This window comes from Strix uralensis, chromosome 2 (genome assembly GCF_047716275.1).
Source record: "Strix uralensis isolate ZFMK-TIS-50842 chromosome 2, bStrUra1, whole genome shotgun sequence".
Classification (NCBI taxonomy): Eukaryota; Metazoa; Chordata; class Aves; order Strigiformes; family Strigidae; genus Strix; species Strix uralensis.
Window position 1 is genome coordinate 73923505 of NC_133973.1, and position 21552 is coordinate 73945056.

Below are 21552 nucleotides of genomic sequence, written 5' to 3' on the forward strand. Positions count from 1 at the left end.
TTTCTAAAGCATGGAACCTACAACACGTAGACCTTGAATATAATGGGCAAATCAGATTGTGTTTTTAAATCCACCTGAGCCTCATTAAACTTTTGGAATTGGATAATTGCTTGCCTCTGCCTTTCGTAACTGCAGAATATCAATAGAGAGGCCCTTGAGTGCTCCAAGTGAATGCTTTGGGGAAACGACAGCTAACAATCTTTAACTGAAATCATTAGGCAAATACTTACAATGAATGGATTGTCGTTTAGACTCAGGATTGAATAATGACTTGTTAAATAAGTTATGCAAAGGTACTGATCCACCCAATTATTGAATGTGGAAATCATGTTTCTGATGTTAAACAAGCTCTTCTGCTGATATAAAACTGCTAGAAAAATACTCCAAATGTTGAGCTCAGTGTGTTTAAATTTTGTAAAAAAAAAGACTTTAGGTGTATGAAAAGTACTATAGAGTTATCTTTACAGTTCTAGTTAAAAAGTACATTTTAAAAAATTACAGATGCTTAATGACCAGTAACAACTCTTGCAGAGTAGCAGAGATATAAGATAAAATAGGTGCAAATAAGCAGATATATGGCAGATCAGTAGTAATGGTGTATTAAAACATGCAGTGCCTTAGGGATGGAGGAACTATTCCAACCTGGGCACCACCTTCCTTCATTACAGTTGCCAAACGAAGTTAGGAGAAGTTAAGGCTGTACCGTTAAAAAGTTCACTGCTGCCAAAAGTTTTTGCTTTTCACATGGAGTGTCTTTGGGAAGTCATGGCCAGAGGAGGCCCTGAAGGAAGAGGGGCAAGAAATCAGTGAGGGAAACTGTTGGGTTATTGTGAGGTTATCTGTTCAGGTCCATGAACATCTGTTTTTTGAAACATTTCTTCTGTAATGAAAAGTGAACTGTATGAGAGGATGTAGGATCTTCTTCAGAGGAAAATGGGTTTCACGTCTTGCACTTTTTATCACAAAGGATTTACCTGAGCATGAATATGAGAACAGTGCTTAATTTTTTGAAGGTGAAGTGGTGACTTCTGGTTGCATGAACAGAAGGGTGCATAACACAGCAGTTCTTATCAGGGAGGTTCTTTGGGACATATAGTGTGACTAATGATGACCATCAGGGTGACAGAATTAATCATTTTATTCATGTTTAATGAGCATAAATAAATGATGGCTAGTGCCCACAGACAGCAGAAATGTGGGCTCATACTTACAAAACATAGCTGAGATGTTCATTGCATCTCAGTTCTGTATTTTCCTTGATACTCAACAATAACATAAGAAAGTGATGGGGGACTGCTTTTTGTCTTTGGTTCATGACCTTTTTCTGTATTTCCTGTGAGACCTGGTTAGGTTAGAAGCCAGAGCTTCCAGGAAAGTGCCCTAAACATTACAGTATGGTTGGCATCATATTTCTGCTTTTGTCTTGGCCCAGTGAATTTAAGATTATTTCAAATTATTTAGTTTGTTATCATAACACAGAAGAGATCAAATGTGTCACTCCTTCCCCATGTATGACATTCCTTGGATGGTCTATGGCTACACTTGACAAGAGTAAATGAAGCAGAGAATCACAGAATGGTTTGGGTTGGAAGGGACCTTAAAGATCATCTAGTTCCAACCCTCCTGCCATGGGCAGCGACACCTTCCACTAGGTCAGGCTGCTCAAAGCCCCGTCCAACCTGGTCTTGAACACTTCCAGGGAGGGAGCATCCACAACTTCCCTGGGCAACTTGTTCCAGTGTCTCACCACCCTCAGGCATGTTTTCCACGCCTTTCCTACTTCTTCTCTTGGCTATGTCTACTTGAATGTGTTTTACTTTGCCATGTAATCATTATGGATGACAGTAAAAAAACATATTTGAACATAATTTGTATGTAGGCAAGTGTGTTTGGGAGAAACACGGAGCATTGGAGAACATAAATTAGAGTAGGGCAAAAGACAGAATACACTTTACTGTTTGAACGTAAACATATAACTATGTAAACAATTTACATTATTTGCTAATCCTCAGTAGATAGATACTTGATGCATCAGTGGAAAGTTAAGAAGGTAAAGAATTTCTTCCTTATATCTAATCTAAATCTACCCTCTTTCAGTTTAAATCTGTTACCCCTCATCCTATCACTACACTCCCTGATAAAGGGTCCCTCCCCACCTTTCCTGTAGCCCCCTTTAAGTACTGGAAGACCATTACCAGGTCTCCCCGGAGCCTTCTCTTCTCCAGGCTGAACAACCCCAACTTTCTCAGCCTGTCCTCATAAGGAAGGAGCTTCAGCCCCCTGATTGTCTTTGTGGCCCTCCTCTGGACTTGTTCCAACAGGTCCATGTCTGTCTTATACTGGGGGCCCCAGTGCAGAATGCAGTATTCCAGGTGGAGTCTCATGAGAGTGGAGTAGAGGGGAAGAGTCACCTCCCTCGACCTGCTGGTCATGCTTCTCTTGATGCAGCCCAGGATACAGTTGGCTTTCTAGGTTGTGAGCACACATTGCTGGGTCATACTCAGTTTTTGATCCACTAATACCCCCAAGTCCTTCTCTGCAGGACTGCTCTCAGTCCACTGTTGCTCACAATACACAATCACAAAATAGGAGGTGTATATTCTATAAAAAACTGATAGTAATTTAATAGTTGATAGTTGTTAGTGATTTAATAATTTACTTGTACTGAGCAGGGAGATTCATAAAGTTAGTCAACTGAAAACGTTAACAAGAGGGATGCCACTGAACTGTCTTCTTCATGCTTGTAGCTATCTGAGCTGATGTTGTTAGGAGGGGAAGCACTCCTGGCATCCTTTCCCAAGGGTTGGTGCCCATAATTGTGTTTAAAAGACAGGGATAGGATTTACTCTTTGATTATAAAATAGATATGAAAGGTGAAACCATCAACCTCTGACATTTGTCTAAGAAACAGTGGATCTGGGTTCTATCTTTTTCTCAGCTTGGAGAGTTCAGACCCACATTTCATCGGAGAAGGAGAATATATGAGTCTGGTGACTACTCCACTCAGCACACTATTGAGAAATCAAAAAAACAAGTCCACATTTCAATCTTGGAGGGCACGGCACATATCAATGATGAAATAGCATTTGGTTACCAGTTCCAGCTCTTATCTTTAATCCAGCAGCTACTGAAAAATCCACTCTAGATGTTTTAATTGCAAAAAATCAGCAACTTTGAAGCCAAAGATCCAAGCAAAAGTAATTTAATCTTTTTTTGCCTTTTCTTATTTAATGGTGAACCTGAAGGTAGTGATTTGTTAAAATATGCTCAGTTGTAGCTTTTGTTGTTCTGCACTGTGCTGAATTCCCATTTCTCATAAGGTAGCAACCAACTATTCTCTACTGCCAGAGAACATGAGAGTGGAGAATCCTTTTCTATTATCATGTAGAATTTTTCTAGTGCAGGGTTGCCTTTTAGTTCTACTAGATGAAAGCAATAGAAAGCTTTATGCAATTCAGACAGTGTAATGGTATTTCACACGTTTGTATTCACTCTTCAGAGGCATTAGTATGAGAACATGTATTGCCAACTTATCCATCCACAAATGATTTTGTTCAGCTTCCACTGTTTTAGAGGAAGTATCATTTCAGAGCTGTAATGACCCGGACAGCTAAATAAAGATGTATTAGATTTAAATACAAGTAATTAAAAACTAATTCTTTAGTCACAATCCCAAAATTTTGTGGGATTCATGACAATTTTGAAGATAGGAGCAAAACACCTTATTTCTCTCTCCTCAGCTTCTGAACTGATAGATTCTGAACAGATACCACTTCCCTCCCCTCTCTAGTCACTGATGTCACTGTATGTTGTGCCTTTTCATTTATCCACTATAACAATTCACTCATGGCTTCCCTTTCACCCTATCTCACCCACAAACCCCTTTTCTTAGATAATGGATGTCAATTTTTTTTTCGTTATTTAAAGCCATTCTCAATACTTATTAATTTCTGATTTATGTTTGCAGAGTTTTACACAACATAGTAATAGAATTATCCAAGCTCTTCACACACAAAACTGATGTGAAGTTTTTACTGTATTTTACAGGTTCATGATGATTTCATTTTGCAGTACCACAGCTTATAAATGTGGGACACAAAACGCTCCTGACAGAAACACTTTCTTTAAGCTTTTTTTCTTTTTTTCTTATTAATAACACAATCTCATCTTAAGCCTTGCAACTTCTTACAGTCATTTTATATAATGTATGAAGCTGAAGTGAAAGTAGTCATGGATGATCCAAAGAATGACAAAATACGTTGTTAAGTTTCCCTCATATGTTTTAATGGGAAACTTCTTCATGCATAAATTTGGCAACTTTTTAGTGGTTTTTTAAACTAGCTCGAGAGAAATTTCTATTCAGGTATGAAATATGAAAGTTTCTCCTTTGTTCTTTATCATTTAATGTTCAGATTCTTTACACCTTTTAGGGCACATCTGTTTCACACAATGAACACAATAAAACAATCTGCAGAACTGTTAACAATATATTATGACTAAGCCTGTTAGCTATACTAATGAGGTTTTACTGCTTGCAAGACGTGAAAGAGCCCTGTCTAGGGGACACAGAGCTGAACCACACGAACAAACTAACCAAGATTGGTGTTAGCTCAGGCACTCAATTGTTAACACAATCACACACAATTTCCCACCGTAGGCTTAGGTAATGCCTTTGAAAGAGTAGATTAGTTTATATCTGATTCAGCACTTATTAATTTTCTTTACGTTTAGTTGCTTGGTGAATGTCAGAACCAGGTGAACCTTTTGTAGGCCAAATTGGGATGGTCAGGTATTTCTGCTGCTAAGGGATCAAATATTTTTACTGTTTTTATTATAACTTAAGAACAAGAGTTAAGAATGAATCTTCATTGCACAAAACGGCTAACAAGGAAATGTGGCAGGTCAAAATGTAAAACTGGAGATAAAATAGATGGCAAACTACACTAACTAATGTAGAATCCCTTCCCCAAATACTGAGCTAGTTCTTTTTTTTTTTTCTTGTTTTTCCCCTCTGGTCATTGAATGTGTTTTCACACAGTCTAGTTGTTTTTGTTAAAAGCAAGACTTTACCTACCTGTCTTACTCTAGTCCCACTGGCACCTTTGGTGCTTATAAATGTTTTCCATGCCTTTCCTACTTCTCTTGGCTATGTCTACTTGAATGTGTTTTACTTTGCCATGTAATCATTATGGATGACAGTAAGAACCTCTTTTGATTGAACTGAACAGTTTTACAGTTAAACATATGTTAATATGTTCCTGAATAGTCTGTGGGCTGCTAGCACACCTGTTACTAGCATTAGCAATTGATCAGCTTTAACACTAGCCTTTGCATGCAGTCACATTTCCCATTTCTACAAGCATACGCAAATTTAGCCCCACTGATGTAGAAGATTACGCTCTTCCTCGTGACTGTTGTGGAGTTCTGATACAGCTTTCATTAGACAGAAGGCATGGACAGAAATTCACACTTGTTAAATTTGCCTCCCTTTGGGTTTTCACCTGGGAACAGACACATCAGAAGGGATATCCCCTCCACTTGACAAAAATTATCGAGATTGTCAGGAGGTTTGGTTTTATATTTTTTAAACACAAGATTGGTTTCACTTTGCAAAGGCAGGAACTGAAATGCAGGCTTCAGAACACAGCACTCCCTGAAAGTGTGGTTATTTGCAAAATTATATGGTCAATAGCATACTTAAGATCTGTAAGGATATGGCTCTTCAATAGTTAATCTAAATCAGTGGGTTTTTAACCATAAATGTGATTCTGTAATCTAATACTGCCAGTAAAAACATAAAAGGATGAAATATACTTACCTAGTTTTATTTTCTGAGACTTTCTAGCAATGTAAGTGCAATATTTTTTCTGGTGTTATTTAAATATCAGATTCTTTGAGCCTGTCTTGCTTCTTTAAGGAAAAGAAATTATGAAGATACCTCAAGATTAAATAAATATGCAGTCTTCCTTTAAGTAATACTGAGAAACACTGAAGAGTTAAGTCACAAAGATCCTAGCAAACAATCCTGTAGACGAATGATCAAAAATAAAACTTGAAAACTAATCTATTATGTTGTTATGGCAACTGAATATTTAGATTTAATTTTATGTAAGCAGAACTTCAAGGATTATCCTGGACAAATACAGTAAACATATTTGCAAACAAATTAAATATTCCCATCCAGATATTCTATCTCTAGTAATCATCAGTTATGTTTACTGTAGAATTATCTAATGTTCTGGATTCCCAATGACTTTATCATTAATCTGGTTTTGTACAATTTTATTGTATGCTTTTGGCATCTGACCACTCATCCTTCTTGTCCAATCTGATTTCAGCTAGTGCTGGTTTTAGATTTTATTTTTCTCTACTGCAGATGTATGTTCTTTTCTGCCTGCTTCAGCTGTTGCTTTAAACAACAGCTACTTCCCTGTCATCTGTAGATTAAGCTGCCTTGTGTCTTCATGCCCTATGACCAGTGTATGATTCCTTTATTCCTACACTTTTTTCTTACACCACGGGCAATCTCTGATGCTAGCAACAATTTATGGCACTATATGTGAACTGAGGACCTAGCTTAATGTGGTTAAGATCATTCTGTGCTGATGGAATTTATAAGAAGCCGTCTTTATAAGGTGATCCCTGGTGTTTATTTAGTTTCTGTTCAGATGCTCAAAGCAGGTTTTTTCTCCAATACCACAATGTAGTTGAGCAAATGCTGAATATACTTAGCATGCAAAGAACAGTTATTTTCAGTTAAAGAGGAAATTGGATAAAATATTATTTTTATATGTGGTTTTCAGTACTGATTTTGTTTAATATTATACCTTTAACTTTGTCATTTTCAGTATCACATTTAATAAGAAATTGCTTTTCAAATATGGTCAATCATCTGATGAAGATAAAATTAAAATTTGGGTGAATTAACTGCTTTTTAATATATATTGTCTTGTAATTAGTAACTTCATGTACCAATGCAACTGTGTTTTCTAAACAGTGATTGACTCCTTTATTAGTGACTGTCTCAAAAGGAGCAAAATTTGACTGCCTTTGAGCATTAATCTTCACTGTTGTGTGCCAGATCTCATTCTTTCATTCAGTTTTGCATTCTCAGCTTCAGTAGTGTTTCTGTTTCTCAGTTAAGAACATTTTTTGAGCTGAAGCAGTCTCAAACTGATTCTATCTGATAGTCATAAGATTTTTGACATAAGATACATGAAGATATTTTCATATTGCAATATATAGTCTTTCAATGACATATTGATGTCAGGCTGTTGCAGCTTCCAGCATGTGGCACACATTGAATAAAGCACACCGCTTAAAATATCTGGGTACTTTTTGTTACTGAAATGTTTATGTTTTCATTTGTGATTGTCTAACATTCTGAGCAATCTTAGTAAAAAAGCTAGATCTACTTTCATGAGCTGAGATGAGAATATTGTGATAAAAGATAGATTTTATGTAAAACCACAGAGTTAAACACTGTCACTGTGTTATCACAGGGCTAATGAATTGCTAAGTATAATCATAGTTTACATATTATGTTTGTACATGTTTATTATTTCATTTCAAAAGATCATATCCTTATTTCAGCATTTTTGAATGTATAATTTATTAGTAATAACTGCATTAAGTAGAATCAATGAACCGTATAATCTACCATCAATGGTAGTCAGTGCCAGATCTTCATATTAAGTAGGAGGAAAAGTTATAGTGGATAATTGTGAAATAGCTACTGCATCTAAGAAGATTCTTCATATTCTCAATACTTAATGAGTACTCCTTAAAATTTGGCTTATTCTCCATATCAAACTACTACATGTACATTGCCGTCTTTTAGAAAGGAACTTTTGAATTTATAATAAGCTTCAGTATCTTTACAAGGTGTCTTCAATTTAGTCTGAGAGTCTTTGAAACTCAGGACTTAAGTACAATTTTAGTTGATTTGCAAACTGAAATCATGAATACTGAAAGCTAGTCTTTTGATCATTATTTATTATTGTTTATTGTCATCGATATTGAAAAAAAGTCTTGTGTGCAAAGCGTGGTTTGCACCCAGATGTTAATCAGCTTCTGATTTGAATACTGCAGTTTTAAGAATATTTAAATGCATACTACAGTGTAAAACAATACTAGTTTGCATAGAACCATTCATTTTACTGAATGCTGAGAATTTCTTAACAATAGCTTCTGTCTCCCTACACACTTCAAGCAGATTTCAGGCATGTTCTCACAAATCATCAGATGATTTCTGTGCTTAGTAATGTACTTCCCTAGAAAAAGTTCCCTTTGAGATGGTATTAGGCTATAAATGCTCAGAGATTGCTTTGAGTGGTTGAATCAACAGCTGTCAAATTAGTTTGTAAAAACAATAATGATTCTTTGGTCTCGATAATCTATTCTTCTGAATACTAAAAAGTAATTTATCCAACTCTTTGTAAACACAAGCACCCAAAATAGCACAGTAATTTTGCTAAAATATCACTTGGGCAAAACCACCTATTAATTCCAACGGAATGTCTGTGCTCTCTGTATAAACTCCAGCAATTGGTTGTATTCATTGAGCTAGACATCTTGATAGAGTATTGGTTGGACAAAATAGTAGTAGACTATGTTCTCTATGGAAGACAGAGAAATCTGTGTACCATAGCAGGGCCTTATCCCATGGTACCCTGAGTGAAAGGAAGGTCTCCTACTGATTTTAGCAATATTTTGCTCCTGCAATTACTGCTAAATGCATGTCATTACAGATGTGCATAGATACAGTTCTGAAGAGTGGCTGTTGCAAAGCTCAGAGTTGATCCGCCATTACAATTGTTGCTGCAGTCAAGGTAGAACCTCTGAGGCTAATATCATATTCTGCTGTAATTATTAGTATTAAGTTTGTTACTACACTGATTTATTTCTTTTACATAGGCAGTCAAGTATTAGAGGAAAGAGCTTGTGAGGGTTGTCTGATTCTGTCACTTGTTACCAGTCACTCTAACAACCACTCTGAGTCAGACTATTTTGGGGAGTTCATATTTCAGCTTAAATATCTTAAAAGAACCGTCACCATTTTTTCAGAAGATAAGAAATATCCATTGGCTGTTCATAAAATACTGAGTGGGTTGCATTCACACCCTAGGCTTCTGGCCAAAACCAGATGTAGCAGCTGGTGTTGTTTGGTCCATCTGGAAATTGGCTATAATGTGATAGCCTCATTCCCCCAAACGGCCTGTAGCTGAATTGCCACAGCCTACAAAACTGAGTATAATGTCTTGGGAAAAATAAACAAGACAAAGGAGTTTAAAGATTTTATTCAAAGTTATATAGGTTTTGATAATGACCACAGTATTTTAAAGTCTTTCAGTAGTGTATTATGTAAATGACATGACTAACACATTCCCAGAAAAGGCAGAACTGGATATGATATGTGGTGTAGTATATTCTTCAAGAAATTTTTTTTTTCTGTTGATATTTTTTGTTCCTACATGGTACTGTGTGTTAGAGAAAGCAGATGTTTAAAACTTTGTCTTGTATTTCAAGAGAATTCTCCATGTCTTCCCCTGCTGTGGATATCTGCCTCAGGCACAGACTTAGGTGAATAACAGAGACTGCATTTGCAATGTCTGTTTCTATTTGCATGAAATAACCAGACAGTGAGAAATATTGATTAGTAGCCTTTGAGTTGTAATAAACTATAAGCAGTGTTACTTATTTTTCAATTGTGGCAACATGTAGAGATTCCAATTGAATAGGAAGGTCTCATGATTTATAGACATGATATGTCATGGGAGGCAATATATCCAGTTTTGCATACTACTATGTTCATATTTCTTGCCTTTTTATAAAGGTTGCATGAAAGCTTGATAGTTGTTTGATTTGTTTTATTCCTCAGCCAGCCAAACACTTGGTGCAGTATCTGTGAGTTTTGTTAAAGACCTCTTACATTAAAATATACGGCTTATAAATTTGTAATTATGCGCTCCTTTGTGACATTAAATACATATGACAACAGATCACACACATTTTTTGGTCGTTAATAACATGGCTCACCTCAAATCAGTGATGAGAAAGAAAAGGATTCCATCCTATGCCTGACAATCCTAAAGTCTGGCCTTTTTCTAGTTGTACAATATGAAAAATCTGATCTTAAACCTTATTGCTCAGCCAAGTGGTCTATATAATAACAACACATTATTTACACATATAGTGCTTTTCCACTAATGTCCTTAAGAACAAAGAAATTAATTGTTGCTATAAAACATACTATACTGGAATGTTTATTATGTTGTTTCTATCAGTAATTTACTATTTTTTAAAGTAGCTCCAAGAAAGAAAAATCTGCTAAGTAAAATTAAATTGTATTGTTACTTCATGCTGAATACATGCAACTATAGAAGAGTTAGGCATAGACACCTGTTATCTTCATGAAGTGGTATCTTTTGCCATCTTGTTCAAAGAAGCATTTAGATTACTAGTCTTTGAAGGTTTCCTAAATATATAGTAAGTGATTTAACTGCCAAATAATTATATCTTCACACTTGTAATGATGCCTTGTAAGAACAGAATGAAGCAAATGTGATGATCCAGTACAGCAAGACAATAGATTTTGAAACCCCTGAAGCTGATAGACTGGTCACTTTGTTTGGAAGTAAGCTTACATAAGGTCCCATTTCTTGGGTATTCATTCTCAGTCCCTGAACTCTGAAAGTCATGGGATGGTAATATTTGCATTGTCGTACTGATTATTTTTTTTTCCTCTCAGCAGAGAAGCTCTTGATCTCATCTGAATGTTGATATCCTTAACAAGAGGTTCGTTATGATTAATTTTTTTATTGCAATCTCTATGTTTTCTATATTTGTGAAAAAACTGTTGAGTTTAGACTGTCTCGATGGCACTGAATTTCAAAGAGATTCCATTTTTACAAAATGCTACAAAACTGGACATGGAAAGGACAGAATTTTAGCATTATTCCTGAATTTGATTTTCTTACATACATACTTACATTACATAACTGCTCAAGCAGTTATTTTGTTGGAAGAATTTTGACAATGTATTTTCTGCTATATATAATTTTTTGCAAGAATTAACTTTGTTTTTCTCTAACCTTCTGGTTAATTTCTTACCTTAAGTGATGTATGCAGTTCTATTCTTTCTATTTTGTTTTTAAAAGAGATACATAAAATAAATGGTTAACATTTCGCATTTCTCAATGAGCCATATTAATCCACTGAACTCAAACAATCTGTACATACCACTGATGTTGCATCTTCACTAATAATTTTCAGAGGAGTAAAATATGTTGGAAAGAATGTAATCTGAAATTGGATTTTGAACTGGTATGAATTTAAGGATTTAAAAAAATTTTTTTTCCTAAATTGATTTTTATTATGGCAGATTTCAGCTTTTCTTGCAAGGTTTTAGTCACATTCCTTCAAGAAAATAATTATTTAGAACACTGCAACATGCAGCTAGGGAGTAGGAATCACTAGTAAATTGTGAGTAAACACCTGCTAAACTGGTGTATACAGTATCAACAGAAGAGACACAAGGAGAAAATAAGAAAAATACTTCTTTGACAATGTGAGAAAACAAACAAACAAACAAAACCCAAAACAAAACAAAAACAAAAACAAAAAAACAAATTAAAAAAAAAAAACCAACCAAAAAAACCTGATAGTTTCAGTTTCTTGCAATAGAACACACTTGAAATGAGGAATGAACATCTTGGATAAGTCTCAGTTATATGGTGGTGCACCTACTTTCTAAATCAGCTATTGGAAGGCTAAGCATATCAATGAGAAGCTGTGTTGTTTAGAAACAAACCTCTGATATTTGTAGGTCAATTATATATCTTTAGGCTTAGTAATAGTTTGCGATTATATATAATGTTTTGTCTTGAATTATTAGGAGACAAAAGAAGGTCAAAGGAAGGGAAATATCACTATCTTCATTATACAAACAGGAAGAAGTTATATAGAGGTTTAAATGATTTCTCAGTTATTTGCCTCCAGTCAACATAGCTGCAAGATTTTGAAAGGCTTTTCCATCTTCCAGGCATGGATATACTCTTGTCTCTATCTCCCAGCACTATGTTCAGGTTAGGTCTGGATGTATATCCATCTACCAGCTCCACAGCTGAGGAATGAAAGCTTTGGTTCCTACAGAGAAAAACTGGTTTAACACACTGCAAGTCTCTCATGTGATACTCCAACCAGGACCCAGCTGGGAAAACACAAAGGCTGTGCATGGTGTTAAACCTAGCTCCTGTGAATGACATTCAGTCTTAAGTTAAGAAAACAGCTTTTCTGTATGACGCAAGGGAAAAATAAGTTGCTTCAGAATGGGATCCACAAATGCCAGGATCTGAAGTAGAAGTAATAATAAGTTATGTGCAGGGCTGAAAATCTTCCTTACGTGCACTGTGTATATGGCCTGACACATGTAATAGTGAAGATACCTATTGCAGTATAAAGTCAAGGGAACTCCAGGTTATTATTAATTTTTACCAATGTTGTTTCCATTTTACTTTTTTTATATAAGGATCATCCTGTAGTGAATACTCTTTTATTTACATCTGTTAAACTTTATTTTGTGCTTCTGAAATTACATAAGACAAGCTGCAGTGGGTAGCAGGTTCTGTTAAAACAGTAACTTTTCTGTCTTCAGCATTTAGAAAAATATCTAGCTTTGTTTCACTTGTGTTCTCTCAAATTCTTAGAAATCACAAGTGTCTTTTGTGTCACCTGTCCCTCTGTGGTTCCCTCCCTGCTCCCCTTTCTGTAGATCATTGTCTCCTTTCTTCTTTTCAGGCTAGAGGGGAGCTGTAAATTCCTGAAAGAAAAGGAGAAAGAAAGTGCTATAATTACCAGCACAAGTACTTATGCAAGCCAGGTAGCAACTAACTACCTTTGACTACTAACAGCAGTGTGGCTGCTTTAAAATGAAGGAGGAAAAACTTCATATAACTATTAACTGGAAGTATAAACTCTCATTTGCCAGACTAAATGAGCTGAGTGAATGACAAGGATAAAGGGAGCTAATCATGCCCTAGTCTGCGTAAGCAGTCTTTAACACTTGAATAGAGTGCTGAGAAATACTCCTTTTCCATAGGAATTTGCAAAAGGAAACAATGCAATGCTAGAGTTAGTTTGTGAAATTCACTGGTTTTACTGGTGGTTTTAAAAGACGCCTTTGACCTTAAAAGTTTATAGTTTTCTGTAAACGTCCTCAACCTCTTGCTCTTTTTTCTTTGCACTGCTGTATGCAGTTTTGGTTGGTTGCTTTTGAGCAAATTATAGCTGACAAATAGTTCGTTACAGTGGGCATGAGGAAATAAGGGACTATAAATGCCAGCCACCCATGAACACATAAAGATGACAAAGAAAACCAATGAACTAAGTCAGAAAACGTCACCTGTTTGACTCACATGGATCCAACTTAGGAGCTTTTACCTTATTCAAAATAGGACCTTTCAGCAAATATCATTATCTTGTCTTACATCTAGGGGAAAGAAAAATATCAGAAAAATAAAAGTATTCCCTTAAGGTAAAGAAGGTTGACTGTGGCTTTGGGTTTTTTTCTTTCTCTCTCTTTTTTTTTTTTTTTTTTTCCCCCCATTGCAGTGTACAAACAGGAAAATAGAAGAAACTGGCTTTGTACATTTGCAACTTCAGTTGGCTCTCCCTTTATCTTTCCCTTGGAGAGTTCATAAATAGTTTTAGTCAAAAGAACTAAATCCTTCCCTTTGGCATCTTCTTCCTTGAGAATGAGTTGTTCCAACACATGAACAAAAAAAACCTGTAGATGGCAAAGGCTGTTTTGACTGTGCTTTTATATAATACAAGCTAACTTATTAAAAATGTATAGAATATGAATGCCAGACATAACCTACATTTCCTGATACACTTTGGTCCTTTGCTTTTAAGGAATTTATGTAGAGTATATGTGGATCATCTTTTATCCATGTTGCACATCTTGTATTACTCCTCATGTTCTGTTTACATGGAAGACAATCTCTTTCCAAAGGATATCTAAAATGAAGATGTACCTCACAGATTGAAGCTGCCTGCTGCTGTGCCTGCTGTCACTGCTCCTGTCACCAACATAAATGCTAGCAATCAGAGCAACAGTGAGGGAGACAGAGGTCGTGACAAAAGCAGTAGTGTCAGGAAAAGAAGCAGCAGTAGTACCACATATCCAGTAGCCATAATTTACCTGTACGGGGAAAGCTCAGTTTATGCACTGCTGTATTTTAAAGCCTGTAAAATAAGGCATTGCTTATCTTTCTAGTGTCTGATCTTATGAAGGTTTATATGCATGTTCAGCTTCCTACATTTCAACTAGAAGCTGACTTCAGAAAGACTGCTCACAGAGCATTAAGCTAAAAATTAACATGTGTGCACAGACTCTCTTCTGCTCAAGAAAATCCTTTCTCAAACACAAACCCAATCTGATCGGTTATCCTGCATGTTTGGTGAACATCCTTCATGTTTAGGGAAGTGATGACAACTTATTTTTCAAAATTTATGGGGAAAAAGCAAAGGAAAAGCAACAGAGCTATGTCACAATAGTGTAATAACCTTTTAAACATGCAAATCAAATAAAAAGGGCTAATGGGTGCTTAGGGGTTCAAAGTACATTTATTAATGCAATTATCTCTGTTTCTCATATTTTTATGTTAAAACTTTAGTTATGTTATAACTTTAGAGCTAAATTTAAAAGAGAACTAGAATTAGCAAAATCTTTTTTTTTTTTCTTTTTTGGGTACAGAATCAAATAAACTAGTCAACTTAATTTCATGCAAAAATTCTGTACTGTGCTAAGAGCTGATGAAGAACCTAAAATTAGAAAACTGGACTGAAAACTGTTGTAAAAAAAAAAAAAAGTGTTTTAAAGATAATATCCAAGTAACTAAAAAAAAAAAAAAATTAAAAAAAGAGCTTGTATAACAGTTAATTTGAATATTGCAAGGGCACTCATTAGCTAACTGAAAAAGTTTTAAAGTTCAGTTAGTTTTATAGTCCGTACCTTGAACTGTCCTGTAATTCAGACTAACCTAATGAGACTTGATTCTTAAACTGTGCTGAATTCAAAATGTCCGAGTTCAGTTTTCAGATCTACTGTGAAGATCTTCATTGCTTTCAGTAAGTCTGAACCTCAATTTTTCATCATTAAAATGAAACAGAAATGCTTTTTCCAGTCTTTTGATATAAAGGAAGAGATTGTTTTTCTTATGTGCTGCATGATGCCTAGCACAAAGGATTCCCAATCTCCTTTAATATCTCTTGGCTCTGTTAGAAAACAGAGAAGTAACTTCGTAAGTATGTTTGGGGCTGTCCAGCATTGGTTGAGCAGTCCCAGGAGCACCCTGGAGGACACTGATTCCCTTCCTGCTTAGCTGTTGTACCTCCCACAAGTCCCATATGAGCCAACAGCTTACAGGCTGTGAAGCCGACAGGAGCAGCTCTTTTGTGGAGTCTGCCTATTCCCACTCACACTGCAAATGGGTGAAAATAGATGGCGTAAGAGTGCAACGGAAATGCTCTTTACACTTAAAATAAGCAAGATCTGTTTGCTCACTTAGTACAGATGTAACTGACTATACAGTGTAAAAAGCTATCCATATTTAGACTATACAGTAACAGTATGGGTTAAGTTCATAGTTACAGTCAACATATGACTGACTTCCTGCTTACTCAGCCCAGGTCGTGTTAATTGAAAACCACTTTTCTCTTTATACATAACAGTTCATGATAATCTACACTAATGTTCCCCTATTACTTTAGAAAATTAGAGAAAATAACTCTGGTCATCACCTACGTGATGAAGATGTGTCTCCAGCATTGCCAAGTGATTAATCATGGAGTATGTTTTGCATTAATCCCACAATGGGCCAACTATGTAGGGGAAACAATAGCACTTTTGAGTACAATTGGTTAGTCATTTCCGAAAAGATCTAAGAGTGTCCTCCACCTAACTTAGTCATCTCCAGAGACAGAAATTCAAACAGGTGACATTTAGGACGCTTCCTGAAAGTCACAATTTATGTACATCGCACAATCACCTCAAAACCGAGACAAGTGAGAGGCTGGAGCATCTGTCATACAAGAAGAGGCTGAGAGAGCTGGGACTGGTCAGCCTGGAGTAGGAAAGGCACAGGGAGATCTCATCATTGTGTATAAATTTCTGATGGGGTGAATAAAGAAGAAGGACCATTCTTCTCAGAGATGCCAAAGAAAGGAACAAGAGGCAACAGGCTCAAATTGACATACAAGAAATTCTGCTTAAATATAAGAGAACACTTATTTACTTGTGAAGGTGGTTGAAAATTAGTTGTCCAGAGATGTTGTGGAGTCTACTTGGAGATACTCAAAACCCAGGGCAACCTCCTGTAGCTGACCTGTTCTCTGAGCAATTTCATACTCAATTAAACAGTTTTAACAAAGTCAAACATTTTCTACCAACTAACCAACAGGGCATTTACTTGAAACAAAAGACAATGAGGTTCAATTTGTTAGTGTGCACTGTTATGAATTTGAAATTTGATCTCCTAAAAGCCACAGTTTCCAAGTGTCTGTTTTATTGGCTGTCCCAGGAATTATTTTTCTTCTATGTGTTTCTTGCTGGAAATCCTATGCTTGTCAAAAGCCTCACATATATACTTTTAGCCAACCTAGGTTTTCTGGGAAAAAAATATTAAAAGAATTGCAACCAGCTTTCCTCTGAAGTGCTATATAGAGAGTTCATTATCACCATGAACTGCTGTCTCTTCTCATCTGACCATAGTTTTTGCCTTTTAATCTGCTGGGTCCTCTTCCTGCTTTTCATTAAGAATGGACCTGGGAGACTACCAAAAGCTATCAAAACCTTCAGTTTGTATCTCCTTGAAAATAGTTTTCACATCTTCCTGACAGTCACTGAGAAAGACCAACAAACAAACAGATAAATTTACATTTAGGATATTAAAGAATTTCCCTGAGATTCTTCTCTTTATCCTACTCACTGGTATTTCCCAGATCCCTCTTGATGTTTTTTTACATAGCAATATATATATATTTTGACATTCATGCCATTTTGTTATTGTAAACAGAGAAATCTCAAAAAAGTAGTCTCCTGTTACATGACAACTTGAAGGTCTCCCCATGGCTTCCAGTATTATTTTACTTGACCTTTAGTTAAAGATCTGACAGTTGTTAGGAACAGTCTTTGTAAGTCCTTTGGGTGATCAGTGACAAAGCTTTTATAGTGTGCTTTATATTTATATTCCTTAACATCAGGCTATAAAATACAAGCTTGCAAAAGCCTATAATTTACTAGGAGATAACAAGTATTCATGTCTTTTATTCTTGTATTTACTTTGAATGCCATAAATCAAACCTGGCACAAGATGAAGCAGCAGCTTATTTTAAGGTGTATTTAGAAGGAGAATTAACACCGAAGACTATAAATTTCCAATATACTTACAGGACTGTTTTTCCTTGTTTTTTTGTTTCTTGACAAGGACTGATTCAAACTCAGTAACCCAGGATAGACATGAATGATAAATACACATCCAGATTTGTGGTTCTAACATTAATGTATAACATTTATTAATATATAATATATGGCAAACTTGTAAACATAATTTCTTCAAAGCCATGTATATTAGAATGATATCCTTGTGAAGATTTTATTACCATTATGTGCAACAGTCTCTGAGATGTATTTTTCCTTGCTGTCACAGAATGTGATACTCAATCCAGTTTAACTTTCTAACATGCTCTTAAAAACTGAACTGAGTGGCTGGCATAGAGGGACCAAGTTCTTCAGTCCAAGTTATTCAAATAGGCCCCTAAGCTTTGTATATGTACACAAAATCTAGTTTCAAAAGATTCTCCGGAGTCATTGGTCCCCATTCAAATTAACGAGTACTCACACTCTGAAAAACTCCAGTCATTTTTACTAATATTGCTTTATATTAATGTAGCTAAAGACGTGAACAATGTTGTTAATATGACTGACATGCTTTTTGTGGTGATAGAATTTCAAGACAGCTTTGCTGCAAGATAAGCAGGTACGCTAATTTTTGTTGCTGGGTTGACTGCAGCTAATATAGCAATGACAACATATGCAGATGGCATTTTATCACACTTTCAAATATTTTTAAATTACTTTATGATGTCACTCACAGTTCATTGCTAGGTGTCTCACCTGGTGAACATGAATTTACCAATATACTCTGTCAACATTGCAGATCTAACTAGTCTTTTTTAACTTTTCTATTGCCAGTCTGATACCTGTTTCTACTTTAGTCCAGTTTCTCTGGTGCAAGTTTCTAATTTATGCACACAAAGCAAAATTTTGCTAATCTATAACACTTCTTGGTAATACCAGAAAAGATTGGAGTTATACTATCCACTGCAAATCCAATGTATAGTCTTAAAATCATCTACTAGGAAACAATTTATCATCATATATATAGCTATGAATGTTTAGTAAGGTAGAATTTGAAAAACACAGTTTTTAAAAAAACAGGAATAATATGGCTGTCTTAAACTGTATACCTTCTGTAAACATGTCTATAGTAGTACTACAGAGAAAATAGTCTACCGAGAACACATCAGCAATGTCTGGTAAGAAAGATGGGAAAGAAGGAAAACAAAGGCTGAAAAGGAGGAGGAAGAAAGCTACTTCCAGATAAATGCTTATAAACATGATATTTGAATTTCTTCTTGCAATAAATACCGCAAAATAAATGTTAATTTATAATGCTACAGGCTTCTTGTAGCTTCCAATACTGTCAGCCGTTGGAGATGGGGTTTACACACTCATCATATAACTTGATTATTCAGTAGATTGGGAATTTGTACCCATAAAAAGTAACATATTGTTTTGCTGATTAAGGATACCAATTAAACTCAGACACCAGAGTGAAAAGAGTAGGCGTATTTTACTGGTGATAACTCAATAATGTAACAGAATAGTACAGAAAACATGCAGTAAGAACAGGCAGAATAATGCACCTAAAGCAACAAGTAGGAAAATACAGGGTAATGCATCAAATCATTGCTACATGAGAGAGAGAACAGTCCTTAAGAAAGATACATCAGCACTTGCATACATTACCGTCATCCAGATCCGCAGATACTGGGGAGCCCCGGTTACAGCGAGGATTTGGAGAGCCTGTTCCAGCAAGTGGGAAATCCTACGCAATGCATCCATCTGTAGGTGAGGCTTCCAAAGTCGCTGTAAGTGGGCCCAGCCTTATATACTAGGGATCGGCAAGCCAGAATAGCTGGCACCTTTGTTTTGAGTGGAAAATTTCTGGTTTAATTCTCCTGTTGGATTCCACCCAAAGCCTGGCCAGGGCTTGTGGGGGGAAACCAAGGGAGTTTCCAACAAAGCCAAATACTTGGGTTCTCAGCCTTGAACAAGGCTGAGAAAGGAAAGTTGGATATATTCTCTCGGCCTTTCATCCTCACTACTGATTATATTCTGTCTAAGCTGCATCTATCACTAGTGAGCCTTACATATTTTGTTAATGACTGCATGCTAAGTTACCAGCTTTGGCTTGGGACCTGTTGTTCAGGCTTCAGTATTTCAACGCTTTAGCACTTTTTACATCAACATAAGTGGGTTGTTATAACTTAGTACAATACCTACTAGCACAATGGTTATCAGTTATAAAATATACAGGATTCATCTATAGGTCAACTCTGGCTTGGGCCTGTTGTCCAAGCCTTAGCACTTCAATCGGTCCTTTGACTTATGGGTGAATCATGGCTGTCAAACCATTTCTATACTTAGTGACATTAGTTTTTGTTCATTAATTGATGATGTCTCGTCAAGCATGTCCCGATCCAATATCGGGAAGGATTCTTAAATGATCCTAGAAGTGAACTTAAGACACAAACAAGGTTAGATGCCATACAACCTTGTAAGCTCTATTTCCCATAACAATCAATAATAACAATAGGACAGAGAGAAGAAGAAAGAAAAAGTCAGAATACCTAAGCAAGCAAACTGAAGAGATGCAGCAAGATCAGTTACCACCACTACGAATCCAGTGATGTCCCGTTGGCTCGGTCTTGGTGCAGGTGATAAGGTTGATCCAAGCTCCGCCGAGAGAGAGGTGATGTCGAAATCCCGAAATCCCAGCTCCGAGCCCCGAGAGAGGAGTACACAGTCCTTTTATTGTCCCAGTCCCCACAATTCCCCCAAAGAGTCCGCCCATTTCCACGGAGCTCATTGTCATACGTGCCGCCCTGTGTTCTTCCATGTGCACATGCCCAGGTGTTCACGGTGGTCTCCACTTGGCTTGCGCGTTTGGCAGGCCTGCCAAGGATGTCATTGTTCTGGCTTCAGGCGGATATGGTGGTTTCTTCAGGGACAGTTCATCTCCTTCAGAGCATACTCCTCCATGGCGACAGGATGTTGAGGCCAGGTAGTGGTAGTGGTGCAGCAGCAATGTGGAGACAAACACAGTCTAACACAGTCTTTTACATATTAAATATGAGCAATGGTCTGCTGTTTTTGTTGTATGCTAGATGTATATCACAAATGTACAAATACCCAATGGCAGGTTCAGAATACTGATTTTTTGCCTGTTAGCAAAGGGAGACATGTGAGGAATAGAATTTTGTTGATTATCACCAAGTAACTCATCTTAGTGGAAAGAACCTGATGTATGTTCTATATGGAAGATGTAAATAAGTACTCCAATTCATTCTGTTTGGTGCTGCAGAGTTTCTTTCTATTCCTCAGCTCCAAATAGTCACAGTATCTACTAACAACCTCTTAGCTGATTTGCTCAATCCAGGATTGTCACTCTCTTGCTCCTCTGCTGTTTTTGACACCTGTTTAGCTAAAAGGTTGCTCAGAGATTTAGCTTGCCTCAAGCAAGTTTCACAGGTTCCTACTTCAGCGTCCTCATAGGGACAGATCTGAAAGGGATGAAGCTCATACTGGATAGTTGGAAAACTAAATCTAGAGAAATAGAAGAAAAAAGCTTGTAAGGAGGAATTATAGTCAATATAAATGAATAATAAGTTTTATTCTTGTACGAGAACCTCTTGAGAGGTTCCAAACAAAGGCCTTTAAAAGACTTCAGGTAAAGACAGATGGGTCTGATTGTCTGTGTCATTAACACATAAGTTTTTGTTAAAGTAATCAAGTGGTGGAAATGGGTTAGGATGATGGCATCACAAAATGTAGCTAACATTAAAATGGTCATGACTCACAATAGATGGGTGTCAGAATTTCGTTCACTCCTTCCACCTGGGTGAATGGATGCCACTGTCATTTTAGGCTGCCATACTTAATACTCATCTATTATCATTATACATTTCCTGTGCACTTGGAAGTTTGAAAAAGCACTGTATAAAGAAGTTTTTAGTTCTTTCTTTTTAGATTGTTACTTTCAAGCTGAGTAGATTGAAGAATCTTTTCCTTCATGGTATAATCTAAAGAGTTCCTAGTAACATCATAAAATTCTTCAGATTCACAAACAAGTCTAAAAATAGAAGACATATAACAATAAAAAAAACACTCATAGAATATAGCAATAAATTCAACAGCAAGGTATT

The 21552-nt window shown here is 36.3% G+C and overlaps 1 protein-coding gene across 1 annotated transcript in view; it reads left to right on the top strand.

The window, feature by feature from the left end:
- The window catches only part of NALF1 (NALCN channel auxiliary factor 1), a 492690-nt gene that overhangs the window by 301120 nt on the left and 170018 nt on the right, over positions 1-21552 (top strand). The window lies entirely within an intron of this gene.